This window comes from Pocillopora verrucosa, chromosome 1 (assembly GCF_036669915.1).
Source record: "Pocillopora verrucosa isolate sample1 chromosome 1, ASM3666991v2, whole genome shotgun sequence".
In the NCBI taxonomy this organism is placed as follows: Eukaryota; Metazoa; Cnidaria; class Anthozoa; order Scleractinia; family Pocilloporidae; genus Pocillopora; species Pocillopora verrucosa.
This window is the reverse complement of record NC_089312.1, coordinates 21,863,278-21,882,612: the sequence shown is the minus strand read 5'-3', so window position 1 is coordinate 21,882,612 and position 19,335 is coordinate 21,863,278. Positions and strand designations below refer to the sequence as shown.

Genomic DNA, 19,335 nt, shown 5'->3' with positions numbered 1-19,335 from the left:
CGGTTCCTCAGGAAGAAAGAGCGGAGCCCTAAGCCTGAAGGTGATAGAACTTCCTGAGGGACGAGTCTCTTTTATTACTTTCATTACTTTAGTTCTACTCACCATTACAATTTTGTAAACCAACAAGGGCAAATATAAGTGGTACATAAAGCGTATATTACCGCACATTAAAGAGGTGTCCAAGAGAAAAGGGCTGGTTACAGATAGAGCGTTAAGTAACTCATAACAGTACAAAAGGAAATGCGCGCTATGAAAGATGTTTGAGTTTTGAGTTTCTTTACGTCCCTGTGCACTGACGAGCTAAATGGTTACAAAAAGAACCGATCAAGAAGCAGCACACTCCATTGCGAGTTTAATTTAACGGAAAAAACAGGAGTACGAAAAACACATCAGATAAATAGTTAAAACAAGCGGTTTTTTTTTCTTTCACTTCTCAATAAAATAATCTTAAATAACAGTTCTCATCAAATTGTGGCGAAACAAGATCTCAATCATAAAAAGAGAAGATCGCAGGTTCCCTGAGAAAATCCCAAAGAAATTAGGAGTAACTAATCAAGTCCATTAAAAGTGACAAGAGCTTTCCGTTATTTATTGATGGAACATTTTCTCATTTTCTCATTTTATTGACTATTTCTGTCGTAACGTCGCGGTTTCGAAAACAACTATGACCTAAAAAGTGCGACAGCTATGTCAAGTGTCGTTGTTTCAAGAACAGCCATGACCAAAGAATGCGACTGCTATGTGATTCAAAATTCAGAAAAGGCAACAAAACGTTGTCATTCATTTCATCCAGTTCACACAGACACACAACCATCATGGACGCATAACCGCTGCAGTAGATGCTTTTACAATAAATATCCTCTATGAAAAAGCTCATTCATAAATTTAGCCAAATGAAAATTATGTACGAATTCATCACTGGTCAATTTTGACAGGAGTATTATGTAAATGTAAAACCAGCCACAGTGTACGTGTTGTAGACTTTTTCCATGGACACGATATACGCAGCTGTCCTTATGTCTAGACCCAGTTCGTACTCACTAGCACAGTGCATAATTTGCTAAAAAGGAAAAGAAAAATTACAGTTAAATTCCCTTTTTTTACGAAGAAAAGTCCAAAATTACTGTATTTGTTCTCGATGCCCTGAGTTCAATTTCTTGGCCTTCCTTAATATAAAGCCAACTGGTGGGCTTCCTTAGCTTATTTACAATTTGTTCGTATTGGCCCTATAAATTTTTATTGGGTGGGTGGTCCATTAATGTTATCATCATCGTTATGATACATTTTTGAAAAATCTCATGAATTACCAAACTTCATGTTTGTTTTATCTGCTTCAGCCTTCGGTTTCGGTAGATGACTAAGACCTCGGTTTTAATAATTCATATTGTTATAATGACTTTTGATATATGAAATTCATATATTTGCAGTGTGGTGAAGAAACGAATTTAAGAGATCCTCACAGCTCAGAACACTACTGAAATAGTAGTTGAAAATAGGACCTGAAAAAAATTCAGTCCCGTACGGGATTTGAACCCATGAAATTATTGTTACCGGAAAGATTATTACTGGAACAAAAGGGAAATTTGTTTTATACTTGTTACTAATTTCCCAGGAATGCTACCAGTATGTTATGACGTGATATACTCGACGCAGTTTTCCAAATATCAAACGTGTGCCCTGTTTTGATGGCTCAGCACCCAAGGTAAGGACAAATATAGACGTGATTTCGTGAAGAAAACCTCGAATCAGTCACTACATACCTAAGCTGATCGTTTCATGGTGAACTCCAATCCAGAATGAACAATATCTTTTTCATTCGCGCCCTAGAAGATTACAAAGTTTAAAATTAAAAGACTCCGTTACATTTTGGGAGAGAACAAATCTTATTGGAAAATCATGTACAATTCTTGCAGCTCAGGGTTTACAAGACAGTTGGGAATTCAAACGAAATTAAATATAATTACCGTGTTTGCTCCATAAGGCACTGCCTTCAATGAAGCACCATCCCCCAAATAAGCAGGCAAGTGAGAGTAAAAATATCGACAAGTGGTTTCCCCGAATAAACATCACATCTAGAAAAGCGGGGTTTATTTGGGTTGCACGGCATCTGAGTCGCAAAAAACGTAATAAAAGTCGGACTGCTCAATCGAGTATGCTGGGTGCCGATAAGGATCCAGAATTCTTCTAAGGAGGGGGGTGCACCACTAAGGAAGGATGTAACTGACAGGGGGACGCAAACAAATTTTATTGCAGGATACTAGTGATATAAAAAAGCCGTAGGTCAACATAGTGAGAAAGGGGGGAAGGGGGCGGAGGGCGTAGGAGTTGTCGCACCCATCCCCAGATCCAACTCTGTGTACTAAAAATAAAAATCAATGCTCACAGCGATCTTTTGCAAGAACTCAGCCGATGGTTTAATTGGAATGGCTTCCTTGAAATGATTATACAGGCTTTCTTGGACGCTACCTGTCGAAGAAGAGACAAACATGCAGAAACACTAAGAGATTATCAAATAACGGCACTTGTACAACACATTTGTATCTAAGGGGTTATTCAAAACCCATAATGACTTTAAGCAATACAAAGAGGTCACCAAAAGTGTTAACAATAAAAAAATGCCTATGAGGGTGAGCTGTCTCTGGAAGCTAATCAAGTAAAGAAGAAGAAGAAAAAAAGTTATGCAGTTAAAAAAATGGTCGTGATGGGAGTTCGAGGTTGAAAGGAAACTGCAATTTAGGCTCTCAGTCATATTTCACTATTTCATATGGCGAAGACAATATTATCTTAAATAACTTGATACTCATAGTAAAATTACTTATCTATATATACAAAATGAGTGATGAAGATCCATCATTTAACGTATTTTTAGTGAAAAGACAAGCTCACCTAAAAGATTAAAATTTGCCTCCTTCTTGTATTTCCAAGTCAAACGTCCAAAACTGACATGATTGATGTTCTTCAGCCACTCAAAATAGGATACCGTCACACCTCCCGAAAATTCAAATACAAGTCCTACATGGTCGCAATATAAAACATTCAAGCTCAAACCATGCCTCTACTGCAAAAATGAATTACGATAAATAAATACAAGTCAGAGCTTCATATCCAAATTTACTTCAGATTGCACTTACTGTTTCTTTGAAAACTTACTAGAATAACGAGTTTCTTATTTACAATCAGAACTTCCTCTGCCTCGGGTGTGGTTGGCCCATTTGCCCCCACAGCAATAACCTGAGTACACAAAGTAGAGTAATTAAGAAAAAAAAGACTTAACTGATGGTCTCCACTTTCTACAATTCACATAAAGGTGAAGTTGTCTAGTAATTACTTTTAAGAAATAAAGAAGTCTTGACTAATTGTTCTGTTCTGTTGTAAAGCAAGCAAGAAGCAGCTAGAGCATGAAGGAAGCGAAGGAGAAACACGTGATGCAGTTGAGTGTTTCTTCCTTCTTCTTTGTGCCTTATTTCCGAACTTTATTACAATTCTGTTGAGAGGGAAGATTGAAATAGCATAAAGTAAAATTAATGTATCTAACAAAAAAAAAAGCAAATTATATCAACCATTTCACTCCAAAGATCTCATTAGTAATTCTCCATACTGCCTACTGTACAATTCTTATGTTAGTTTGGAAAAATTGGTTGTGGATCAACTAATAAGCCCCTAATTGAAATTTTTCTTTATACTCATCACTTGTCTTCTTGATATTGTAAGGAGTGATTGTGTCAATGTCACTCATGATAGTTAAAAGGTCAACCGAAAATTAACATCACCAAATATGTCAGGAAACCCTGTGACAAATTATTATAGATTCCCATTCCCCTACAAACTGGGATAACCTTTCTCCCTAATGAGCAACCAAGCTTGAAAACCTAACAACCAAATAACAGCCCAAAAATTAAATATTATTAAATAAATACTACTAGTAACAGAGTACCTTTGCTTTGATTTTGTGGGCATTTTTAAGGGTGATTTGTTTTTTGTTGGCTGCAGGAACTAAAATGTCACATTCTGCTTCTAAGAGGTTCTCCTCAGCCATCTGAAACATTGCATAAAAGTGAATATGTTTCAAAATCATTGTCTACAATTACTTATTTTATAATTTAATGTCAGTTGACTGAACCAGGTTTTTGAGGCTTTTTCCAACTGAGTAGGAGGTGAACAGAATGTTAACTTGAAAGCATTAATCCATTCTGAAGGTCTCAGGTAAACCAGTATATAACATTTTAACTTGCTTATACTCTAGGAGGAAGGAGCTACTTCATTAAAAAGTTTATGCCCCCAGTGTTCGTTTCATTATTCATCATTTAAGGACTTTGATGACCAGAATCGATAGAGCAGCATTTCCTTGAGTCAGTAAACCTGAACAAAAATGTTAATTTGCCATAAAAAATTAGCAAAACCTTACATAGAGGTAAAAATCATGGTTATTTCGTTTACAGCATTTCACAAACCTTTGCACCAGGGAAACCTTTAACTGAGCCATTATTGTCCTGGAGTAAAAGGGAAACGATAGACAAATGTAAGCTAAAGAAATTTTAAAATAAAACTTATAAAAAAACACAGTAGAGAACTCTGCATGTAAAAAGCTACGCATTGTACCAGTTTTTAGTTCTGAAGTTCTTTAGGATCTATTCCATTGGTGTTGAAGAGATTTCCATCTCTCTCCATGATCCCAATACACCTAGCTCCTGCATGGTGAAGAAGATGACAACAGGTGTGAAGACCAACATTACCAAATCCCTGTAAACATTTAAAAGCAGATATGAATTACTGAACTTATTTGTAAAGTGGAGGTGGCTAGTTATAGATATTTACTAAGCTGCAATATAGTGAGGTAAATATTCACCACCAGCTGCCCACTCTGAGGTAAATAAATGTATTAATATTTACTAAACAATGTGATAATATAGCACAAAAAGATGATTTTATTCCAGCAACAAACAATTACAACCTTTTTGGGCACAAATCCTGCACAAGTTGCTTGAAGGTCAATAACAAAGGATATTTTGAAGTCAATAGCAAAGGATATTCAGAGTTTGAGCAGCCAATCAGAGTGCCCTTTCAATGATATCCACTGTTTTAGTATACGCTTATGCCACTTAAAGCATGCTTATTTATCAGTAGAGGACACAAAATGGCTAATGGTTTGGTGTGTTGAATATCAGGTCAACAGATTTGCATCCAAGCTCTGGCAGTGCCTTTGTGTTTTTTAATCTGAAGTAATTAACAATTACACCATTTTCACCAATACTGAGGTGAATCATTGTATTAGTAAATAAAAAATAGTTTATTTCTGTCAATGTACTGAAAAATGGTCAGAAATTAAATTGTTGACATATTTTGTCTCTTCAGCTGCTTAAAGGTAAATAGTACTTGCCAATCAATTTCCAACCAGCCAATCAGCATGCATTTGACTGTATTTTGGTGTCATTCCTTCTTTTGACTATTTTATGTTCCACCCTTTGACCCCTAAGAGTGACCAGCATCTAATTTCTCCTTACAATATTGCCTCTGAATCAAAGAAGATTACTAGAATAAAGGAAATGTTACTAACTAAAGAACCTCTTGATTGTTAAATAAATTCTCCTTATCAGCACCTTAAGAAATGTATAGAGAAAAGTATGGAGAATATCCATACTGACACTAGGGTGAAAAGGGTTCAAAGATCAGAGCTTAAACCTTTGTGTTAATTTTCATGAAGTGAGTGATTAATGTTATCACTCCACTTACACAGCACCTTGTTACTACTGTACAGCTAGAACGCAGAACACCCAGCCAACTTGGTAATGGAGCACATTCAATGTCAATGTCCCCAAAAGTTAGTTGGGTATCAAACCATTCCTCATCAATTGTACTATAGGTACTATCCACCCAGCCCCTTCAGGCTGCCTTGACAATTTCTTTCCCCTTTTACAGCTCATCATGTTAAAGTCACAATTGGAGCAGAAAAAATGTCAGTGAAAAGCCAGAAAAAATCCTTGTATTCAGTGGATTATAGCTTTTGATAACTACTTTCCTCCAACTCTATCACTATAAACTAAAAACCAGTCTTCAAAGTCTTTATTTATGACACAATAGGTGAACCCTGAGAAGGGATAAGTTTTGTATAGCCATTTGCTTTTAAGACATTAGAAACATATTTCCTCTCCTCAGCCTTCAAATCAAGAGAAGATGGTGGATGGTCAGCCCTCCTGAGAAAAGTTTTGGCCACAGACTTTTTATAGAAAATAGGGTGGTGAGAATCAAAAGCGTGGTATTTGCCGTGTGGGTAGGTTTACAATATACACTTGTCCCTTGAAACCTTCTGGAAAAATTTGAATCAAGAAAGGGCAAATGTCTATCCTTTTCATGTTCAAGCAGACAGACCAAACATCAGTTTGGTAAACATTTGAAAGAGCATCAAAAAGTGATTTTCTTTTGCAAAAAAGAAAAATTGAGTTTTATCGGAGCACACATGCCTAACTAACCATATAATTGGGTGAGATAAGTCTAAAATTATCATCACTAATCGGTGTTACCACCAGAGCCTTTGTTTGGAAGCTTGGCATAGTAACTGAAGCCTATTTACACCTCATCAGAAAAAAGGCAGCCAATCAGTGATCGTATAAAAGGACCTCTTGTTGCAGCAATTAGATCGACCCTGATGAAGGCACTAGACAGGAGAGTCAAAACGTTGGGTCTATATATTATAACTTCTTTGGTTACATTCATTAAATCTTTAAACCAGAGTAGCATCAAACCATGTCTGTTACATTGAATTTGTTGATTAAGGTTCATGATGGAAGTACAGAAATATGACAGGCGATTTGGGTTGATTGATTATAAGACCAGATTACTGGTGAGTAGGAGAATATAAATAGTGTGCACAAACCAGTGTGATTGCACGTTTGTCGCGAGATCATTAACAATGAAATGTGAGTCCCCTGAGTTTAAGTCTGACAAACATGGATCACCCATTAAATGTGGATCACCACAACAATTTTACCCTCCATGTGTATGTAGGTTACACATTCAAACACAGAGTAGAGCTCCAAGAGATCTTAATCTGAAGCCTAGTCCAAAGATCTAATCCATTGGACCAATTATAAAAGCATCAAAGATAAGGAGAAGTTTATCCTTTGGATACTTAAACCTATTTTGAACAATGGAACAAAATTAACATGCTTACTGTAATAATTACAACAAAACACATAAAAACTCTTCATTTCATTGTTAGATGTAAATGTAGCTCTTTTAAGGGTCCGAGTCCATGAATTATTTTTTTATAAATTTAATCATGACTATTACAATTTCTTCAAATGTGATTGGAGCAGTAGCTGCTTTATTTTTCACTAATCATTTTGTAGAGTTGTAATCAGACAGTGTAATCACATAGTTGGCTGTAATCGGACACCTGTAATCAGACAGTTGAGGCAGCCAATCATATTTTGTCCTTTCAGTCAAATCCACCACAGATTTGATCACAACAACCATAGAAACAACCACTTATCCTTAAAAAGTTGTGGAGTTTCCAAAGTTGAGGAATTTTTTAATTTAGACACTGTCTCACCAGAGATGTTTGTCCTAAGTCTATCTGTTTTTCAGAAATTGTAACAGTTATGATTAATTGGTAACAGTACTTTGTGTTCTCCAATTCTGTCTGTAATTATACTCGTGACTGCTTCACGGTCATGCAATTTTGTTAATCACTAGATGTGATTACAGACCAAATTGAACTCTACTCAACCCTATTACCATTATTAATTACAAATGTGCTAAATATAATATTTTGTAAATTTTTAATGCATACCTGAACTTATCAAATTTTCTTTTCCATGGCAAACACCCTGAAAAACGGAATTTGGGCCACAGATTAATTTCTCATAACTGAATTATTACAAATCAGAAAAATGAATTCAAAAATAAGAAAATCCAAAATGAAATTATCAAATTAATACATAATCCCTCTTAACAAGAAATCATTTTCTTTGCAATCAGTGAAGAAGCTGTAAGCCTTAAACTGAACTCCTCAGGCTAAAAGGCACTTCCGGCCATTCAAATTTCCTTCGCTAAATTTCAAAACAAATATGACTAGCATTAATTGGTCACCTTTTCTCTTGATCTCAAACCCTTCCACCTTCTTGAGTATGGATCGCTTCTTCAACTGTTTCAAAATCTGTTTCAAAATTCCTAACCGATCGATTCCGAGGTTATACTGTTTCTCAAATTCTTCAAATAATCCGAGTGCATTTTGAGTGGTTCTTATTTACTGTCTTTTGAGATCTGCTTTCTACACATAAAACCAATCTTTCTGATTGGTTTTGGCCAATTTTCGTACTTATATCAAATATAAGGTCACAATAATTGATTTAAGACATATTCTCCGAATACATGGGTCTTCTGTAGCGCGAAAATGATGTAGAGTTTCACTAATGCTCGACTGTTGGCCGACCAACATGGCCGACACAGGCAGAAGAATTGTGACTGAAAGTGTTGCATGACTAAGCACCAGCTCGCGTGACATTCGAAAACCGATGGCGCGCGAACGTCACGCGAGCTACTAGACCCTAACCCTACTTGTTACGGATGGGTAGGGTCTAAGTACCTGACAAGACATTCACCAAGATATCTGTGATGAAAAAACTCGCGACATTCCTTTCATTTTAGCCCTTGAAAGTGGAATTTGAGTCAACTGTTGAGATGTTCGTTCTTTGTTGTGATCTGTATCCAACGCCCGAACTGACAGAATTATCATCCTCTGAAGGAAGTCGCTGGACTAACACACTATTGACAAAAAGGCATCAGGCATCTTAAGAACGTAATCATAAAGAATCATAAACAAGATCGGTTCGCCTGGAATCGAAACTGAGAGCGATACACCCAGTCTATCAAGTGGTAGTATGCAGATGCCCTGATATTTCAAACGTTCCTTTCATCGATGCGACAAGAATTATTGGTTTGACACAAAAATAAAAGTATTGTTCGTAACGATCATCACCGCCGCTAGGAATTACTCATACTTCTTGGTATCGTGTGCTTACGTAGCAAGTAGAGAAAAGAGACAAATAAAAAGCATTGTTTACTTGCATAGCGCGTAGTATATAGGAAAGCCTTTCACATGCTGTAAGTATTCAGTTGTACAAGTAAGATCAACCAATAATTGGGAGGTTAGTGTTGGGGAACAAAGTCCAGACAATTTGACAGAGGTGGACGCTTTTTTACGAAGTAATCCTCAAACGTTAAGCTATACGGGCCCCATATAAGCCGGCGCAAGGAATTTTAAGAGAGATAAAAACGAGGCTGGTTATATTAGTATAGGAATTCTGATTTCACAATGATGCCATACTATTAAAATTAACCGTTCAGGTATGGCTTGCAGCAAATCACAGGATAAAAAGCCTGCTCAACACATCAGGCATTGCTTACATGGTACATCAACCTTTTCCACCTTGATGAATCAAGATCCAGCCAGAACGCAATTCATGGTAGGTTAATCGGAGTGTGTTGTTAAGTCAAACGGGACTTCTTAGGTTTGCTCAATTTTGTTATGCTCTGTTTTGCAGTGGGTGCATTAAACACCATAAACACTTGATCCCTGGGTTTTTGCTTGAGAGTGGACCTAACTCGCCTTAAAGCGCAGGAAGCTTAACGTCAAGGCTAACGCTTTAACACAGCTCGGGGACTGGATTGGTAGCAAGGGTGGAGAGGAAAGATTTTGGACACCTCAGTCTCTTAGAATTCGTTGTCCAGGAGGAGAGTTTTCTACGAAAGGATAGAAGTTGCAAGTTTGAACATGATAACCACAAAAACCACTTTCTAATGAATAATGTTTTCTTTATTTTTCGCACAAGTAAACATAATACTGAATGTTTTTTCATTAGCTTTCGTGCAAGAAAAAGTATTATGTTCACTTCTCTAGAAGACAATGTTTGTTTGTGCGATAATCGAATATATTTCACTGAAGTTGACCCGTTGGCTGGACCTTCCTAGTAAATTAAGTACCCATGACTTCAAACTATCATTTCAAAAATTCAAACTGCATTTACCACAGTTAAAACTTCATTTGAGCTGCACACTTGTGAATGAGTAAACAAGTTTTCACATCCTGATAAAAACATCGCTTAAAGTGGTTCTAAGCACAAGCACCTGTTATTCTCGAGCTGGTTTTGGGCGGAAACAGAAACCTATTGTTTTACGTCCTTTTACAGTTGGGATGTATTCTGCCATTAAGGAGTTGTAGAAACTCAAACAAGGGCTAAGCGTGGCTTAAGTAATTCATGGAAGAGGCAGAACATTTAAGTCCCCTTTGTCTCAAAAATACTGTTTACACGTATTTGGTTGTTTTGTTGAAAAATGTCCTAAAGACTAACCTTAACAAAATTTGTTTTATACGGTACCAGTGTTTTTTTTTTAATTTACATTAGTGCACATTTCTTTTTCATGAGATATCGCGATTGAGATGCAATGAAACTCATACACAAAAATATCATTAAAGCGCACAGCCCATCTTGAAGGAAACCATGTTTATCTGCTATCCTCCTTTACGTTGTTAAAACAATGAGGACGACAGTTGATGGACGAGTCATTAACCGGATGCGATTTAAAAAGGAAGTAAGATTATAATAAGATACATCCATACATATAATAAGATTATAATAAGATTATAAGATTATAAAATTATAAACCATGATCTATAAAACAATCTTTTTGTTTACCTCCTAAAAACCGTGGCAGAGTAGACAAATTGTCCATCACTTCTAAATTATCTGGCCAAGTCCTTTCAAATTCTCTCATTATAGAAATAAGGTGCAAGGAAGACCAACGCTTCTTGAAAATTTCAATGAATGAAATAAAAAGTTGCGAATTGTTGTCTACTCTTCTCCGGACGCGACTATAACCAGTTTCCGTCAATATTATATGAAGGGTTTCAGGAATTTTACTGATACTTTTCCATCTAGGAGAGCTCACCACGAGTTTTCCAAGATCTGAAATTGATGCCAACTTCTCCTCAATTGTTTCATGAAGGCATTTGAGAAAAACTTTATGGGCCAAATGGTTAGGACAGATTAAAAATACCGCAATGAAGGTGGTAGGCCCAAAATGTGAAGCCTAACCATACACTTCAGGGAAGTTGTCGCTTATGAAAAGAAATTAAAAGACCACGTTCCATTGAGTCTGAAAGTGTCACAGCGTTTTGGGTATCCCTGCGTTTTAAGTATCCCCGTAACCAAAATGTTATGTTTCTGGTATCCCCTCTGGGGATACTCAGAACACTAACTGTAAATTAAACGAGATTGGGACAAGTGCACCTGATGCTGAAAATACGCATCCATTTGCGTGAAAAGGCGAACAATTGCCTGAAGTTATATTCTTTAACGACAAAAAATCGATCATTTGGCATGTAAATCAGATTCAATGACGATTTTCGCATTTTAAGCGGCATTCAATAACATTTTTAGGCATTCTTATGCGTCATTCGCCGCATAAGTTAATGTTTGTAGTAACCCTCATGTTGTTAGCTCCTATTCCAAATGTTTTCTCGTTGTTATTGAGATGTTTAATTTTTTTTCAAATACAATTGTACATGCATCATGGCCGAACTAAAACTGAAGTAAGGAGAATGTTCCTCTTCTACAAACGCCTTAGAGTGACTAGGACACTCTCAACGCTTCAAAGACGTTTTCTAGCTCTCCTGCCTTAAATACCACCCTGACGGACATTTCTGGAGCTATCTAACTTAAGAAAGCAATTTCTCTGACTTCAGGGAGCAGTATTGAAAGTCCACCACGAATCAACATTGGACGCCATATTACTTGCCCCAATCCCTTGTTTTATTTACTTTTAGCGCTCTGAGTATCCCCACAGGGGATAAAAATAAATTAAACAAGAGATTGGGGCAAGCACTCCTTTTCCCTGAAGATCATGGAGCAGGCAATAAGCTGTCTAAAGGCGGCGATCAAGTCCGACATCTCGCGTCCAGAAATTCAAAGACGCATAGATAACAGCGATGAGGCCAGAGCCAGAGGAATCTCATTAGGAGAGTTTCGAACACAACAACTGCTTGAAGCTCTGCACAGAAACATTGACACTGTGACCGCAGCTAAAAGTGCACAATGGTACTGCTTTATGCAGATATATCTGCCAAGATGTTTGAATAGAGAGATTGTTGAAGGGTAAACTAAAATTCAGAACAAAATAAATTTGGAACGGCTATTTTTTTAAATTGGAATTCGATATTTGAATATCGAATGTAAGAAACGCTCAAAAGTTTGTACAAGCGCATTTAATAATGACTGTCTTAATCATATTTACGCCGTCTAGAAATGCTCTTGAATTGCAAACAGTGTAATAAAAATGTTAATAATTGGTTTATGCACTATACTGTTTGTATATTGTCTCTATTGACTTTAATGATTGTGTTTATGACTTAAAGATTAGCGCAAATGAAAGTATATTTTTCCCTTTTGTGCGGCAAATGACGCATAAGAATGCCCAAAAACGTAAATGGAATACTGATTAAAATGCAAAAATCGTTATTGAATCCGATTTACGCGTAAATGATCGTTTTTTTCTCACTAATGAATGTAACCTCACGCAATTGTTCGCCTTTACATGCAAATCTGCGTGTTCTCTCATTGTGATCAGCAAAAGGCGTACTTGTCCCTGTCTCTTGTTTAATTCACTTTTAGCGTTTTGAGTATCCCCAGAACGGTACCGAAAACGCTAGCATTTTGGGTACGGGGATACTTAAAACGCAGGGATACCCAAAATGCTGTGACTGCGGCATTTCAATAAGTTGTGCTCAAACAAGCACAAAATTATTCATTATGGCTTAAAAAAGGAAGGAATTCAAAGACTCCAAGCCAAAATATCGGACAATGGAAAATAATACCCTTTTTCGATGATTTAACATATAATACGAGCGAACATTGCGGTAATTGCTCTTGTTTTTCCTCGCCCCCTACTTGGAGAAATAACATGCAACTCCCAAATATCTCCCGTGTTATATGTCAATCCACCGAATTGGGTGCATGTTTATGACCCATTATTTGCAAGCATGAGCAGCTACTGTGTTTGTTAGCAATGCAACCTACGTGACAAAGTGAGTAGCTATCGTGGTTAAAACCAACACACAGTATTTATCAACCCTCAAATCCAGGAAGATTGATATACAAACACCCGTGTAAAACACATATGTCGGAAAAGGCAATCAACGATGATCAGAGGAGCACACCAGAGGCGCTCCTATTTGATTGGAATCACGTAGTAAAAAACAAGATCACTGCAGCTATAAACACAATTAAAGCAGTTGCGAAAAAGAGTCATGAAAATAATTCAGGCTTTAACAAAAATTCCAGATTTTTCCTCTCTATCTTTTAAAATTTCGCAGTTCAAAAAACATTTCCATACAACCTTTTCAACAGAAAAAAAATATAGCTACCCACTAGATAAGATGGTTTTGTTAATTTGGCGGCCATTTTGTGCGCAGTGACTTCCGCAAAATTTGGAAAGCGAGAATGTTTTAGAACATTTTATCACACCATTAGTTTTCATGCGTCCTACTAGCTAGTTTTACACTATGCTAATTTACAGTGGCACCTCCAACGTTTAAAACCATAGCCCAAATATTTTATCGTCCTCCCTGATGATGCCGTAGAACGGCGAAAGCTCGGAGTGAATAAAGAAAGAACCACAGTAGCACTTAAAAGCTTCATTTGATCAATATCCCTTAGTTCCATTTGTTCATAACATTTCACGAGGCCAACTCTGCATCACTATTCTCCCTTTCAATATCTTCAATCTGCTCAGTTCCCCTTTTAATTTCTTCCCTCAGTTTCGTAATTTCTTCTATTATGGTCTCTAGTCGTTTTCTCAGGAAAAGTTCTTCCTCTTTGAGGTTTGTAATAGATTTCACCCTCAATCTCGAAAGATGTGAATCAATTCACGGAGGGCCACCTACTTTCCGCACGCTTTCTTCTTCGGGGCTTTTGCTCTTCTCCTGGTCTTCCCCCTCAATCCTGTTTTTCATTTTAGGAAGTTGGATCTCTAACCCATATCTGATTTCCTTCTTCTTGGCGACCGCGAACATCTCCAACTGCTCCCTCTCCTCTATATTCTCCCGCACTAGATACTTCTCTCTCAGATTAGTAAATGGTATTACACCTACTTCGTTTCTTGGGTTTAGATCTTTAAAAAATGTTTCGATCATTTTTGCAGTGTCTTTTTCACTGCTAACATCAACTACCACAACTGCCATGTTGCTGTAGTTTTTCATGCGACGATCACCGAGTTGCAATTTTTCAACTTGCTCCGAAGACAGCGCGGGACAAAGTGCACGTGGTTTCACTTTTGCTAGAATCTCAGCGAGATCCTTCAATTGTAAGACCTCAAAGCATTCTTTCAACACGCTCACAGTAGTGTCAGGAAAGAAATGTTCAATGGGAAGGAAAGAGAAAGAGAATGGATCACCTTTTAAACCGGAAAAACTGGAGACTTTTTCCATGGCAGTAGCGTCAGTCTTGAGCCTTTGATTCAATTCACTTGTGACCAACTGACTGAGATCTTTCAAGAAAAGTCTATCTGCCTCTAATGAAATGGAAAAGGACAATTTAAGATAACTGTGGATAGGACTGTATTAAACAGACCGCAAACACATCAGAAACTGGGTTACGCCCTCAACTCAGTTCTCTTCCCCGTAAGCACTACTGAGGAGAGAATCTTTAGTTTGCATTCATGTGAATCGTGTTGCATAAAGCCTGAGTTACGCCGACACTTCAAATCGACCTTCATGTTTTAAAAGAAGGCTGCTTAACTGAAAAGGTAAAAAGCCAGCCATCACCACCCAGACGGGTGGTGTTTTGCGGTCCAAAGGAAAATGAGACGGGGTGCGCGAAGAGCCATCGTTGTAAGTGTACACGTTTCGTACTCCCCTTTTCCTCCAATTTGTACAGAGTCTAAAAGGACAAGGGAGACCTAGGCACTAGCATAATCTCCTCCGGATAACGTCTGTCTCACCTACACATTACTAGTCGGCCAATCTTCCTCACTCCCCCAAAAATAGAAAATACTCTTTAACCTCGAGGCGTTCCACTCGACTCAACGTTTTGATTATTTCATGGATTTCCTTGAACGGACGAAATGATAGGATAGTAAAGATCTGTTCATTGAATCAGATGTAAAACTAAAATCTCATTAAGCTGTGCACCTGTGAAATTTAGAGACGGAACATTTCTTCCTTACGCTTTTGGTCTTTGTTTTTTAGACCTAGATGGCTCAAAATTGAAATTCTTTCAGAGCTGCTGATGTCGTTTTTTATGTGCTCCTCCGTAGCTTTCAAAAAATATACTGCATATTAATATGGAGTTTGCATTTATAGATTTTCAAGACTAATGTTTGCTCTTGGGGGCAAGGGGCGAATATTATTAAAAATCAGTCAGTTTTTAGAGGGCTAGAGCTTGGGTAAACATACCGCTAATTTCACTGTCAGTCGCCTCAGTCGTCACACTACGAGTTTCATGGACATCTTCCAGATACTTCTGTACAAGGGAAAACTTCTCCATATCCATTGGCTCGACTTTATTTGGTTGCCACAATTAATCAATCTTCTGGCGCTTTAGTGTCGGAGAAAGAATCACACTCATGTTCTTCTATGCGCTTCAGATCGATTTTAAGCTTTCAGGTATGCTGTGATATGTACTCATACACTATTCACATCGTTACCTTCGAGCTCGTCGGGTATTTTCCTGAATGTGATTTGCTGCCTCTTAGCACAATGATATCCAAAAACCTTCAAAGAGACTTCTTCAATTTTGTTCTTCATAACTGCCATTCTCTGATTAAATGCTGCCTGGATGCATTTGATCTTTAACATTGACAGTTCCTCCGTGACGCTAGTATACAGAACTGAATCAGAGTTTCTCCGGGTTCGTTCCCCTCGTCCAGTGAGTTCAGCTTCTACAGAACAAAACAAAAACAGGCAAACAAACTAATCAAAAGAAAAAGAGGAAGTAGTGTTTGCGCAGACCATGACAACATACTAAATCATTACTAAGTGTTATGATCTGAGGGAGACAGATTTGGTGAAAGCGATCAAAAAGGTGTCAACAGATATGGATTTTTTTGTGGTTAATTTCTCAAAGGTGTTGAAAATATATCATTATCAGTCATAATTAACACTCATCACACTTTATGAAATCCATAGCGTGTGGCTAGTCACAGATTCCCAAAGTTCATATTACAAAAGCATTTTAGAGATTTAAAAAAAACTAGCATTGGTAGAAGTCGAAAGAAGAAGAAATCTAAAGTAGACGTATTAGGCATAAAATCTAACCCATATAAAGTTCACTCAGACGTTAATGCATGTTCTCCGGTCGTGGATTCATACGCCTTATGGTTATGGCTATAATTTATGGTTACGCTGGGGAATATCAAACGAAACTACATAGTACATAGCACACCGTACCATGAATTATAGGCCTTTGTTACTTTATTGTAACTTTTGATAAATGTATCAATTCACTAGAGAAAGGGCAAGGTTTACGCTGAACTCTAACACGACTGCACTAGTCTCTCATGACCTTTCACTCATTCATCGACTGAACGCTAAAAACGTTTTAGCTGACTAAGAAGGGCAGGCGACAGTAACAAGAAAACAACTGTGCAACGTACAATAATGCCTTGAGCTCCATTCATCAACTCGAGACAAGCTTCTTCTTCGATGGTGACATTCACTCATTCATCCTGGTATAACTTCCACAAGTTTTTAAGCGCTGGTAAACTTTCAGCTTGAACTGCAAGGCACACACAGCCATCAGTGATTTGAACCAGACTTGTACCAGCCGGAAGCACACAGCTCTGTACAGCAGCGATAAGCTGGTCATTTGGCGAGGACCAGCCACTCAAGACCTCCGTGGCGGAAACGATTACTAAACCACCAGCAAATAACTTGAATACAGTCTTCATATTTACCACTAGAGGACAACAAGAATGAATAATTAGCTAAGTACAACTTAAAAGGAACAGTGACGGATTAGCTAGCCTCGTTTATATAAGAGTTAAAGACTGCACATGTGGGCCCAGTTGTTTAAGGAGAAGAGAAGCTATCTCAAAGATAATTTTAACAAAAAGTGCTGTACTATCCACCGGTGAGAGAATTATTCAGTCGGAAACATTACCCACCCCTGGGTCAATCGGAGCATGCAACATATTTGTAGTCTATATCAAAGTCGTGTCAAAGAACCCCTCATATTTAACAAGATACGGCCTACCTCCAGTGAGTGAATTTCTGACGGATGATGCAAGAGCCGCTGCTTGTGCTAGAAGAGAACAAACATAAAGTCAGCTGCAAAAAATTTACAAGTGAACCATCTCTTTGTTGGCATTCTATCATAGACTACACATGACAGTGGAATAAAAAAGAATCTCTAAAGCGTGTAGAAAAAATGCTCGCAATCAAGTTGGCATCTAAACGCACTGATCACGTGTAATTTGTACCAGCTGACTAGAGTACGGGGATACTATCACGTAAAAACAATGAAGTGTGACAGGTTCTAGGCCTAGGGAAGGAAGAAAAATTGCGTCGAATGACCTGCAAATCGACTTTTTTCACCGGCGTACCCACAAGCAGAATAGATCAATTAATTGAATCTAATATCTACGGAACCGAAGAAGTTTGTCGGATATACAAAGCAAAATTATGAAGGAAATTTCAAGAGATGTTGGACAACTGAAATTGTAAATTACAGAACAGCTTGAAATTCGTTCGAGTTACACATGTTCATAACGCTGTGGCTAAATGACTGGCAGTCGGTCAAAGTTTTCACTAAACGAATTGACCGACAGTCCTACACATTTGGTAATTTGAAGAATCGAAGGATCTCAGCTAATCCAAATATGATCCAAAACACCTTTACAGATCATCGACCCCACGCTTGGTTTATCTTGGGCTCAGAGTACGGAACTATGGTTTGGGAAACTTGATGTGCTTGGGGAAAACTGCTGGTCGAAGCTTTCAAAGCGCGAAATGGCCGGAATGAAAAGCCATACGAATCTCAGACCCAAACCGCCATTTAAACTGGAAGCCATGACTTCGACACAGCGCAACAATTCAATAGATTGGCACTCGGATTTTTAAAGTACCTTCCACTGTAACAATGTTTGGGCGCCAAATTTGATTCAAAAAAGTGTTCTTTACGTATCCGTAATGAGCCGGTTCCATCATATTATATAATAAAGTGCCGAAACGCGACAAACTTCGGTACAGCAAAAATGATAAAACAAATACCTTTCATCCTCTCAAACTCATCTTCCTAATTTCTTCGTTCCTCGAACTCTTCCACTTTCTTGAGTAGATCCTTTTCTCCGTTTCGGTGAGGATATCCTTTAAAATATCAAGACGATCAAGACCTAGAATATTCTGGTTTTTAGTTCCTTGAATAACGAGCGAACATCATCAAGAAGGCTTTCATTTTCTTCCGATAACTTTCCTCTGCAAACTGAGATGAGCCGTTCCAGATCTTTGAACTCGAAAATACTAAAATAGCCACTCCTTTACCATCATCCGTCACAGGAAGCAGTAAACGGTTAAGAATAAATGAAAGTCAGTCAGTAAGCAGTAAAATTAACTGCAAATTTCCTCGCTTTCCCTTCGGTTATTTATTATAATTTTTCTTTTTTTGAAAGTTGGCTTATTCCTAGCCTCTTACAGTTCCTACTATATAACCTTTTGTATAAATCTGTCAGAGCTAATCAAATATATATCTTTATAAAAATGAAAAAAAAATAGAATATCGGTAAAACCGATCGGTCATCTTACATGCATGGTAAAAGAACTCAAATGTTCCTAAAGAGCGACTTGATAAAATATTTTCGAAACCGAGGAGCACTAAGAATGGTGGTGTAGAGAGAAACGAAAGGAAAAATGCATGCAATAACAAAGCACGTTGGGGAAAAACAAACAGCGTGACAAGGAGATTGAAGGAAGGGTAAATGCATTAATCTCAGTTCAATTCAGCTGATTTGCAAAGAATTTTCATCATTTTCAGGGTTTTCAACTGTTTTGTAAAGTAGCGGACATACTTCTGAAAGCACCGGACGTGAATGTTTTCTTGGCAAAAGAAGGCGAAGCACCTAGGGCGGTCTGGGGGCATGCTCCCCCAGGAAATTTTTAAAATAGAATACTCAGAAACGCCATTTCCAGCGTTTCTGGAACCAAGGAAACAGTTTCCTAGGCAATGCTGGCGCTCACTAAAATTCTCTTTAAAAAGTAAATTACTGAATGAAAATGGTCAGTTGGTAGGGGGAGGGGGAGGGAGAATGGCAACAACAGAATTTTCATTGGCTCATCATTGCGAATTT

General features: G+C 37.7%; 3 pseudogenes; all 3 read right to left on the bottom strand.

Annotated features, from left to right (window-relative positions):
- Nucleotides 1–398: 398 nt before the first annotated feature.
- On the bottom strand, nt 399–8,438 carry LOC136280160 (glutamate dehydrogenase, mitochondrial-like; annotated as a pseudogene).
- A 2,218-nt stretch (nt 8,439–10,656) lies between these two features.
- LOC136278884 (uncharacterized) lies at nt 10,657–15,545 on the bottom strand (annotated as a pseudogene).
- Nucleotides 15,546–15,676: 131 nt separating this feature from the next.
- LOC136278880 (uncharacterized) lies at nt 15,677–19,127 on the bottom strand (annotated as a pseudogene).
- Between the last annotated feature and the right edge of the window lie 208 nt (nt 19,128–19,335).